This window comes from Falco peregrinus, chromosome 5 (assembly GCF_023634155.1).
Source record: "Falco peregrinus isolate bFalPer1 chromosome 5, bFalPer1.pri, whole genome shotgun sequence".
In the NCBI taxonomy this organism is placed as follows: Eukaryota; Metazoa; Chordata; class Aves; order Falconiformes; family Falconidae; genus Falco; species Falco peregrinus.
The window spans coordinates 95,284,005-95,296,271 of NC_073725.1; the positions used below are offsets into that span (position 1 = coordinate 95,284,005).

A 12,267-nucleotide genomic window follows, 5' to 3' on the forward strand; every position below is an offset into this window, starting at 1 on the left:
CAATTGTACACAGCATTACCTGTTTCCATTACAAAAAGCATTTCAGTAAGACTTTGAAACTAGCTGCTCAGTATCCACACACCTTAAAAGCATTTAGTAATACCTCTTTTTCTCAGAAAAACAAATACATTTTGTATCACTGATAAAACCCAATGATGAGTATTTGAGCAAAACAACTTTGACTCCTGAAAAATATTCCCACAACAGTAATGTGTTAAGATCTTTTCAAACAACCTTCTTGCCTTACAACTTAAAAGCTTTATCATTTATGGAATTCTTCATACTGATGCTTTCAAGAAAACAGGTCTTTCACTGCATACAACAGACAAGGTGGGAAACTGCTGAGAAAGCCCTTTTACACCAATCACCCCAGGCAGCAGTCACAGTAGTAGCTCTGCGCCTCCCCTGGCTAGTGCATTTCTTAGCAGAATAAGGAGCCACTTGAAAGCAATCGATTTAGTTCAGTTACTATCAATTTTATTCTATTAACGTTGGCACAGGAGCTTTCACAGCTACAAGATGGAGATGCTAGCAAATAAAAAGAAGAAACAGGAAGAATAACAAACCAGCAATAGAGAAAATTATCTTTGACATTTATCTATAACATAGGTAATCTGGAATTAACGGGCTCAAATCAAACAAACATAAAATCGAAACCCCTGGACAGCCCTTCAGCTCCTGCTGAATGAAATGCTATTTAGCCACAGGTTGTATTTCTGCAGGCTGTGCTTGGTAGCAGTGCTAGTTTGAACAGCCCCTGACTATTTTCAACCCCATGTAACACCTGACCTTCTGTCAGGCTGATACAACTCCTGCTGCTGTGAGCTACCTGCAGTGACTCCCCAGATGACGTTTGTATCCCACATGCTATTCTTGAGCACCAATACTACCAAATATGAAACCACAAGCCAACGAAGCCATATGAGCCCGCTTCCACCAGAAACACAGTGCCATGTTATCTTTGCCTTAGTTTTGTCCTTGGTGTTAAGAAAATAATTACAAGATGTAAAAGGGGAAAACCAGCTCAAGCTTATTTATAGAAATTCAAATACAAAAACCCATCTTATTAGGAGTGATAAATTGGCAAGAATGGGGGGAAATCCAAAGAGGAAAGCAAACCTCCCTTTTCCTTCACAGGAAAGCATTAGGCTCCTCACAACAGAGCAGAATGCAGGACTTTGTGAATAATAATAACAAAACCAGAAACAAAAATAGAAAGAAAGAAGAAACAAGGTTCCAAAAGGGAATGGCATAGATAGACTGAACAGTGTCATTGAGTCTTCACTGGATTATTGCTCCAATTAGCATTATACAGCCAAAGCAGTATACTATAATGTTTCAAATGTACAATGTTAGGCATTACTACTATAAAAGTTAAATTAAAAAGCTATCCAACTCTGCAGCGCTACCACCATGAGACCAAAGCTTTCAGAACAGGTCACAGATTTAACACATAAGCACATCACAAGACACAAACAGAAAAGACCCAGTAAATAGCCCCATGCCAGAAAAGGATTACTCCCTACAGAGCATCCCAAGAGCTTTCCTTGCCTCATGACAGGGGATTCCACTATTATTCTAAACGTTCTTTGACAACCCCATTTAATATTTTCCACACTTTAGAACTTGAGCTGTTCTTTTGTTTTCATTGTTATTTACTTCTTGCTAAATATTAACACTTATCTTTTCGTAGACTATTAAACCAGTGCTGTGTTGCTGAAATAAAGCAACATACAAAGTTTAAAATGGCAATATACTGCCTGAAAGCAGTACCTACCAGCTCCTCTTTACAATGCTGAAGCTACAGAAAACAATGTAACATTTGGCCCCTATATAGAAGTCCAGAAAACTGACACTTAAACCATATTATTTTTCATTAGTATTTCTTCTGTTATAAAAAGGCTAGGAACTTGCATCTGCAATACACTGCACTACTGACATAAAAAGCATCTTTCACCCTGTATTTCAAAACACTTGATAAATGACTGCCAAGCAGGTGACACAGTCCAGCCTACAAACAGAAGCAGAGTTTAAGGGTAAACACAAGCCTGACTACAGATAACACAGATACAGCAACACCAGCACCAAATAAACTAAACAAACTGTTGCTAAAAGCAGTGTAACCACAGCAGCAGGAGCTCAGGACAGGCTTGCCATTTAGGCATTTTTTCTGTTTCTCAAGTAGGTTTTTTTCAACATTGCAAAATTCTCTGCTGCTGTGGCTGCAGTACTAGCAGCATGAAAGCTAACAGGTTGAAAGCAAGTTAAAAACAACTTTGCTTCTGCAACTAGATGTAACTGCAGTATCTACCGTAAACAACTGCTTCGAAGTCAGAGATGTCTTGTGCCTCTCGAACATTATCTCCTGATCTCAGTGTTGTAATTTAAACATCAAAACATGCTACCATTTAGACAATGGTCTTTAAGCACTTGCAATCTATGTAACTGGTTTCTGATAAACAGTTTTATCCTGCTACCAGTAAGTTACATGGGAACTCCAGCCACAACAGCAAATATTTTTTTTTTTTGCACCACAAAAGACTGAGTCAGTTCCCAACTCTTCAACTGTGTAAGCAAAATTCAGTCCTGCAGTAGCACCACAGTGGATTCCTGGAAGGCAGGAAGGAGGAGGAAGGTTTCTGGCAGCTACAACTCACATCACTTGTTTCTTTTAGGCCCGACGCTTCTATCATTACCCCAAGATGAAGAATTCTAGCTTCTGCAGACCATCCATCCTTCAGTTACCTTCTTCCTGCTCTTCCTACCAACCTCGTAAGCAGCAGTCCCTCTTCCCCTCTTTCTTACTTCATCTACTTACATCCTGTGCCTACCAGGATGCTAGGAAGGGAGCAGACCTACACACTATTCCTATAGGAGAAGGAAAATGCTTCAAAAGCAAGGGGGAGAGCTCTGGAATGCTAGTTTCTGCTCTTTCTGCTTTCATCCAGAACTGCAGTTGCCTCCTTGTCCCTCAAAGCCAGTCTCTTCAGCAGCAGCATCCACCACCCTGTAATCAGACGCTGACAGTCTACCTCCTAGCCAGCTGTGTACCACGCCTCCAGTTTAAGCTACTTCTGAACAAGTCCTCTGAAACCAAAAATAATACACAAGGTGGACTAATAAAGGATTTATATAAAAATAATTTTACTTCTAGCAACCTTAATTATGTGTATTTGTTAGAGAAACTTCTCTACATGTGTGAAAATATACTGCAAATTCTGAACACTTTTTAAACTGTTTATAAAAGATTGCACTCAAAGCAATCTACAAAACTGAAAATAATCTGGCTGTGTATTTCAAAGAAGAAATCATTAATATAATGAACTCACTTCTGCCAAAAAAAAAAAAAAAAATTATTTCCTGCAAGGACAGTAAGATTTTCTTAGTTTTCATTAACTTCAGTGGAAGTGATCAAAAGTGAGTGTCAAAAGAGGAAAGTTACCTTTCCTGTTTTACCAGTCTATGAAAATGACATGTAGAAAGAAGTCTGTATCAGCTTCAAACTCACTTGCAAATCTATAGAGAAAACCAATTAGTTCATAAACAGATTAAAAATGGCATTTTCTCCTAATTATCAAAGCAAACAATATCCACCCTTCAGAAATTTTAAGTTACCAACATGCACTGAAAGAATAGTCACTTCAAAAGCCAAACAGTAGTAGTGAGAAGAGATAAACAAATGGCAAATACCTGTTTTCCAGAAATGAAAACATGTATCTACATGTATCACAAGCTCCCCAAGAACAAACTAGCATTAGGATGCAAGCCCTTTATTAGCTGCTTAGTTACAAAATGGGAGATAGTGAAAAAGAGCGAAGTTTAGTCAATACCTTCTGTAGTTAAGCCAAGAGCCTAAATGAAGCAAAAGAAAACTCTTCTACACAGCTTTATGTACAAGCTCATTAAGTTTTTACACACTAGATAATAACTGACAAACACTTTAAGCTCTGCAAAGAAACTAAATTGAAGAAATTCCATGGAGAAAATACTATTCATGCTTTCTTCTGAGCAGGCCTGTTTATAAATACTTGCTCTTCCCACTCCACATTGTACATGATCAGCCTTTTCTAAATGCATGTTATGTCCTCCAAACATGCTTTTCCTGGCCGCTACACTAACTTGTGAATTTGTACCAGCAACTTTGAGCGCTCTTTAATAGCCACTCAAAGAAAAAAAATTCCTGCAAACATAGTACAATCTATAAAAATATCTTCAAAAAGAGTACTTCAAAACATTAGCTAATCCTAAAATGTTTTGGTTCAGCGTACTTTTTGTTCTAGAGAATGACAACTCCAAAATTATATACATTTTATATATATCTAAAGCATGTCTCACTACAGTATCCGGGTCAACCTGTGTAAATATACCTGTAGAGAGACAGCTCCCCTGGGCTAATGAGCCTGTAGTTTAACAGATACTCCAAACCATCATCAGCTGGCCTTTTTTCCCTCTACTTCCACCAGCTCATCCACCATGTTTCAATTATATCAACCTAAAAGGTTTTGCTCTAATATACAGAAAATTAGACAAAGAAACTGATTTAGGGGCAGGGGAAAGCAGCCAGCAAGGGAAAACTCACCAGAGGCAGTAATGACTGGCTAAAAAGGAGCAACCATAGCATGCTTCAGCACTACAGCTTGTAAAGATACATATGTCATAGCAGAACCACACACCTCAACCTCTCCCAGTACCAATGTGTATGTTAACAGTTTAACAATTTACTTTAAAAAAACCTTTGACAGATGAAAGCATGGAAGCCAACAGGGTCAAACAGTTCAGTCTTTGTACATTACTTCGTATCATGTACTTATATCCTAGATTTAATGTATGCTGATAATTGTGCTTTAAGGTATAGAAAGATGTTTAACAGCATAATATTGTACCAGAATGCTGTCCCTGACCTTGAATTAGAAACGTAACAGAGAAACATGGAAGAGACCTCAGTGTTTGAAAATACTCAGTTGTGTTTTACAGAGTTAAACAGAAAAGCAGACAGCACCTGACCGAACAGCCAGTAACATGAGAAATGTAAGCAAGTTTTGAGAATATTTACATCTAATTAGATAGGCAGCATGAGAAAAGGCTAAAAAAAAAAAAAAGGTGGGGGAAGACATAAGACACAGAATGAGCAAGCAGAGACTAAGTAACAGGCTAAGCAAGAAAACACCAATAAAAAAAATTAATCCCCCATACAAATACACAAAACCCCAGGACAGGGTCAGAATTACTAAGTGAAAACAAGAAAGCCCTATGAAGAAAGATACAAAGGCGAGCAAGAAAACTCTACAGTCACAACAGTACTACAACAATGTACTTATTCACTCAAAGTTGATGAGGCAGCAAAAATCTCCATTGCACGGGGAAGGAAGAATTAAAGATTAATTGAGACAAGGGACATAACCTAGCATTACCAGAGCTGAAACAAGGAAGAACACAATCTTCAGTAACTTTGTTCTCTAACAGAAGTAAACTAATTCACACCTGTACTTGAACTACATGATTTTCTGTTGGAACTAATCCGTTACTACAGATCAAAGTTTGCCAAGCAACATTAACCAAGTTTAGCAATCCACCAATTCTAGTTGATAAACAGCACTCTTCAACACAGGACAGAGGTCACCTTAGAAAGCAGTTCAAGTAATCTGATGCTACGCTTTGATTTAAAATAATTACTACCACAAAGTTGCTTGCAAGCTACGACTGCTTCTCTCCTAATACAATTGGCACAGAACTCATCTTTCCCAACACGCACATCAAAAACAAAATTGCATTCTATATGGAAACAATCTAATCCTATCACTCCCAGAGTACAAAAGACTTCCCCCCATTCCCTTACCTCCTGCTTACTCAATGTTTGTACTGACAAATGTGAGAAAGCAACTTTCTCCCTTACCACACTGCTTATTGTAAGAGAGAACCTTCTGTCAATAGCTTGCACTATCGAGATGGTTTCTGAATGTCAGAGAACTAACTGGCATTTTCTTCCAACCACTGGACAAGGTTTTGTATAGAGTCTTTTGCCACCCGGTATATTCACTTTGGGAGACCCAAAATTTCACCAAAAAAAAAAAAGAGAAACGCTAGAAACGTTTAACAAAGTTGTTTGGGCAAGATTTGACAAACATTAAAAAACAGAATTAAAAGTAACAGAATAATGAAAGGCAACTCAAGAACCTGAAATGAAGAGGGAAGTCTTGCAATCTGGAGAACAGAAAAACATTAACTGTCAGAGAACTAGAACAAGGCAAGGAGAAAATTTGTAATACCAATATTCCGACCTCCTTCATACACACACCGTGCTTCCCCTACTATTTTTAAGAAAAATGATCCATGTTGAATATGTGATACAATTCTCTCTCACATATTTAGTACTACCCTGGAAGCTTTTACTACAACACAGGGATCCCCAACATTATTACTACCCGACCTGGACATCAAATGTCAACTGGACCACAAGTCTCCACAGGTGAAAAAGACAATTAATTAGGGCAAGTTACCTAGCTCCTTTTTAGCAACTGTATTAAAATATGAAACTTAACACTTAACTATACAGTTTAGACAAACTCTACAGGATTTTAAGTCTCAAACTTCAATAAAACACATGGAAGGTAAGCAGGACAAAACCTAAAATTAACTGAAGAACAAGAGAAAGTATTCAGAGTGCCCAAAATAAGGCTACCTCCTGAAATTAAGGTACTGCAATTATTTCTTAAATCTTTCTGGAATTGCTTCACAGATTACAGGTTTAATTAAGAAAAACATTATATTGCAGGGATGTTAAGCTTCTCAAGACCTAGCTATGTACTTAAAACATGAAGAGTCACAGGAGTCCTAGCGGGATGTCTGTCTTCAGATTTCACAGTGTTTAAGTTCATTACAAAATTACTTGGTTTAAATTTTAAGAGGATGCCATCTGTTTTGGAGAGATGCTCTATACCACAGAGAACATAAAATGAAAAGGAAAACAGAGTAGATCTATTGATTCAGTTCACTGAACAGGCCATAAAAGAAGCATCAGAACTTGGTGAAAAAAACGGACCGCTTCCCTCTCCACTCTTCTCTACTCTGACAAGCAGAAACAAACAAAAAAAAAAAAGTACAAAATAGCATGTTTAGGATGCAAGCACTTAACATTCCGCTAAACCAATTTTAGGGCAAAGTCCTCAGAACACAGGAGTACAGAACCAGAGGACAATCTCCGAGGGATTCGATTAAGGTGTAACAAGAGACAGAGTCACTTATATTAGCTCCCCCTTTCCCCCAATTATTGTTGGCTTAGATTACACTCCCACAGAGACTTCCTAGTAGGGAACAGGTGTTTTAAAGTGAAACAAGTTGCCAACTTTAATAACCATTTCTTCTCTTTTATGCCTTGCTCTAACACTCGTGGAGATACACTCTTAGACACAGTAATTTCCCCAGGCTGTCAGAAGCAACATGGATTCATTCATAACAAGTTAATTCCTTTTCTATTCTGGTCTATCAATGGGATCCCCAGAACTACCTGAAAAGTCAAAAGGCACAGAAACCGAAGTGTGCCCAGCAATCAAATGCCCAATTCAAAGCCCCGTGCAAGGCGGCAAACTTTCCATCATGCTCTTCTGCAGCCTTGATGCGAGATGCACACCCAAACAGGCATATTGTGGACTAGACAGAACACGCCACTTCTCAAACCAAAGGCCCACCTCTGCCACCAGAATGCACAGCACTTGTCCCTAGGTACAAGAAGCCCCAGGGCAGTTCCATTCCCCCAGGCTACGGAAAGGGCAGCACCTGGGAGCCTGTGTCAGAAGCCTGCCCAGGACTGAGGGCCCCACTGCGACAGCAGCACAGCAACCAGAGCATGCATCGAAGAGGTCCTCTCCAGCAGAATCGACAGCTAAGGCTGTGCAGAGGAATAGATGGATTGCAGTCCTCTGGAGGGAAAGAGCGCAAGGCCACCCTTTTCTTCTCACTCATCTCCTTCCACAGTTATCTCTGTGCTTTGGGATGGAAAGGCAGTAAATAGAGTCTACAAAATTTTTTTGGTTGTTGTTTGGTTTTGGTTTTTTTTTTTTAATCTTCACCCTACTTAGCGCATTCCAATTTCAGACGCATTGATTGGGCATAAACAAGGATACCTGGCAGTACAGTCACATAAAAGGGGTTGTACAAGGTAAAAAACTTGTTAAGAACCACCTGTAAAACAGTCAACAGCATTTCTGTACAAAAAAAAACCAAACCCATTGCCATTTGACATTTTCGGTTTTGTACAGGACTCACCATTTCGTTATTTATTATACAAATAATAAAGACTGCTTCCTAATGAGGAGTGCTCAATGGTAGAGAAATGGCTTTCGTTTTTTTCTGAGAAAGTCTGGGGCTGAATGCTGGCAACACTGAACTCTCATTAACGGGGAGATGAGCTATGCTGTAGCTCAGCAGGGATTTCATCACAGTGCAGAGGAGGAGGGTGCTGTCCCACCAGGTGCTTCACCTTGTACCTGGTCTACACCAAAAGAGGCAAGCCTGCTCTGCTGCTCCCACACATCCCTGTGATCCCACACACAGGGAGGTGAAGCAGATAACTAATATAACCACAAAATTAATGCTCCAGATAAGGAAGAATAAGATGTATGATGTGACTAGTAGAAAGCAGAGCCATCCCTTTAAGCAGCTGTGTTCTGTACCAGAAAAAAGAACACACCTTACTTCATTCCACCCTTGCTTCAAATATTCTTGAAATTTTAAGCCTATTTCTACTTCCTGTGCTTTATTTTAATACTCACTATTTTCAATGCAATTAGTGTCCTCATTTTGCACACTTGTTACTTACAACATCCACGCGCTGCAGATTACAAAGGGAAATTTCAAACAATGACAACATTTACACAGTAAAATCCCCCATGCATCAAAGCAGACTAGTTTCTTAAATGCTTCTGGCAAGCAGACAAACCCTTCAACTTCACATTAAATTAAAACCATAAGCAAGTGCTAGATTCTTTATCGGTGTTTCTGAATGAGCAATAAATTTTAAACTTTAGGCAACACAGCACAGCAAATTTACTGGAACGGTGTGTTTTGCTGTATACTCCTGTTAGGAAAACATGCTGGCAAGTGCTCTTCCTGGGGGAGCATCCTGTTCACTTTCACCTGATAACTCATGTAAAATTAAAAAGCTCTCACATTTTATCTTCAGTAGGATTTGACCTCATGTTACCTTTCACTTTAATTAAAAATATATTGAAGAGCTCAAAAGAGGAGAAACTGGTATTTCCCACAAGCACAGAAGGTATTTTTCCATTTTCACTCGCTGATTCTTGTCAGCCTAAATTAAGTCTTTGCCCGCCTTCTTGTGAGCGTGAGGAGCTCATTCCAGAACCACAGAAACTGTAATACATTAGAAGTAAATCTACTTTAGTAGTAGAAGTGTTCACCTCTCTACTACTTGCAAATTACTGCTGCTGTTGCCAGGAACAACAAAGATTAAGGCTTAGTTATAGAAACAGACAGCTGATGAAGACATTAAAGTAGTATCTGTAATCATCAAGGGACTAATTCTGATCTCTGCTGATAAATACACAGCTGACCCCAACAGAATACAGCTGTTCTGTGGAACAGAAAAAAAAAAAATCTGTACTAGGACTCAGAACTTTTCAAGAAAGTCCATTTTTTAATACAGCTATCTAAAAAACTCAAGTACATTTATTTTTCTTTTAAAGGCAAAAAATGACCACAGACAAAAAAAAAAAAGTAGAAGATTACAACAGGTTCTTCATCCAAGAATTAAATTCCTTACAACAAAGTGAAAAGCAATACGCACAAAGTAACTGAAAGCCTTCAAAACTTCCACAAACTACCAGCAGTGGCTTATCTACAAAGGCAGAAGTAAAAGTAGATGGTATTTTTATTGAATTTCCCTATCCCCCTTGAAAATTCACCTGAAATTCCCTTTGGCTGATAAAAAGTAAACTGGTGTATTCACCGAACTATTCCACTTACTGTGCTTCTTCTACACGGTGTGCCAATACATAAATTCTTACCTTACTCTGATTTCTTATTCTTCACATAATTTCATTTATCCACATATTCAAATAACATCTCCTATAAATTTCAAGCTTTATTACAAGTAGAACGATCACACAAGATACTGACTTTCCTGTAAAGTGCACACCAACTACAATGGTCTCCAAGCCTTAACAACACTCTTAGATATGCATCAAATATCAACTAAGCCCACCCATCTGAGCAATATCAACTATACTTGTTTACAGTTTAGTTACCTTTCTTTTATCGTTATTCCTATGCAGAAAAATCACTAGTTCAGGGAACCACACTAAACTTATGCTACAATGTATGCAGACCTAGTATCCTCCTGCTGTCATATTATACGGGATACTTATTTCTCTAGTTACGGATTATTTTTTTTAACAATGTTCTGTGTAATTATTAATTTACCTTCATTAAAAAGTTAGCACCCTTTTTACTAGATTATCTTAAAATCACTTGAGTTTTGTGCACTTTTTAATCTGATTGACAATCTGTATTTCCTGCATAACTTAATTATAAACACACAGAATTGTTCAGAACTCTCAGTAACCACTTTGTGTACAGCAACTGTTTTCTCAGCCCACATTTGCCTCATCTCTGTAGAACATATTTTCAAGACAAGGAGTAGATTACTACACATTTCTACAATGCTTAATGCAAAACTTTGATCCAGTTATTACTACATCAAACTATACTGGGAATAATTATTTGAAAGAGGCACAATTTCAGTGACTATATTCTTTAAATTTCATTTTTAGTCTTTAAACATCAGTTAAAAGACATTCCCATTAACCTCAGAATTATAAACAGTATCACTTAAGTAACTAGCACACAAAGTTCAGGAGCGAGGAAGGTATCAGACTTCTCTCACAAGTTACAATCACGCCAGCCCTAGGAACATTTACATTAGTCTGCTCTCCCAAAGATAAATGCAGCTGCATTTGAACTAGCCACACAGATCAATAGTAGACAGGCATTATCTTGTCAAAATACCTCCCAAAAACCACTTACACAGTTCAGATGTGCCTTCAACATGATTGGACATTTTGCTGAAATTTAGACAGCCATGTTAACTTCAACTCTAAGAATCCTGTGGATTATTCTTAGATTTTACTTATTTCCAATGCAGATACAAATCTGACTGAACAGATCAGCGTTCACTAGGGCACGTTTCAAGAGTGCTACTGTGCACCCTTGTTACAGAGATTCTGCAGGAATTTCATAGCACAATTCAGAGTGCATCCCATTCAGTAGATACTGCACAGAAAAATAATAATTCTATAGTACTCTCGAGCTGATGCAGGCAGAATACAGAAACATCAAAGAGATGACACTTTCTCAATGATCCTGTATAGCAGAAGCCCAGGAGTCAAAATTTAAGAAAAACATTACACCATTCAAAAGTCTTCCTGAACTTGCAGGAAGTTAAAATTACTATCTCTATAGTAACTACCTATAGAAAAATCACTCTGATATAAAACTAATGTTTAGATAATTGCATATATAAATACATCACTTCCATATGCAAACTAAATTACACCTATCTATTAATACAGGACACTGAAGTAGTTTCAATTATCACCAGTTTGCACAGAATAACTAAATAAACAAAAGAAATTATGTAACTTACCTGGTAAGTGGAGTTATCACTGTTAAATGACAAGTGCACAGATACCCACTAGTTACCTCAGAAGAGCAGCAGACCATACTGAGATAATACTATTAAAACTTTACTATATTAAGCAATAAAGCTGGGAAACCAGATTAAGGAAAATGCACCCTGTGCAAGTACTTCTGGATCTGCATTTACTTTGCACTGTACTGTCACGCTTGCCAGGATTCATGCATTATCCCACAAACACACAGGCTGCACTCAGGTCTGAAAGCAGTACTACTAGGGTCAGGTAAATCACACCTCTATTACTAACTCCTTCCAAAACCAGAAACAAAAGCCACCCAGTTGGCTTCTACACAAGGCAGTTAAGCTGACATACACTAAGCTTGGGCTGACAAGGTGTACCCTGCCTCAGCAACCTAATACACAGGCATTAGGTGCTCCAGTGTCATCGCAGTTTCTGAGCAAAGCCTCATCAGATGCAGCCATCACGGAAGTATTGTAACTGTCTTCAAGTAGTATGATTTCCATAACTGAGACCTGGCAGAGACATACAGCTTGGCAGAAAAGCAGCAGCATCTGGTTTATTCACAAACTGGATAAACCACTGCTCCCCAAGACAA

General features: G+C 38.3%; 1 protein-coding gene across 1 annotated transcript in view; it reads right to left on the reverse strand.

Moving 5' to 3' along the window:
• Positions 1 to 12,267, reverse strand: part of PPP4R2 (protein phosphatase 4 regulatory subunit 2) — a 32,723-nt gene that overhangs the window by 12,345 nt on the left and 8,111 nt on the right. The window lies entirely within an intron of this gene.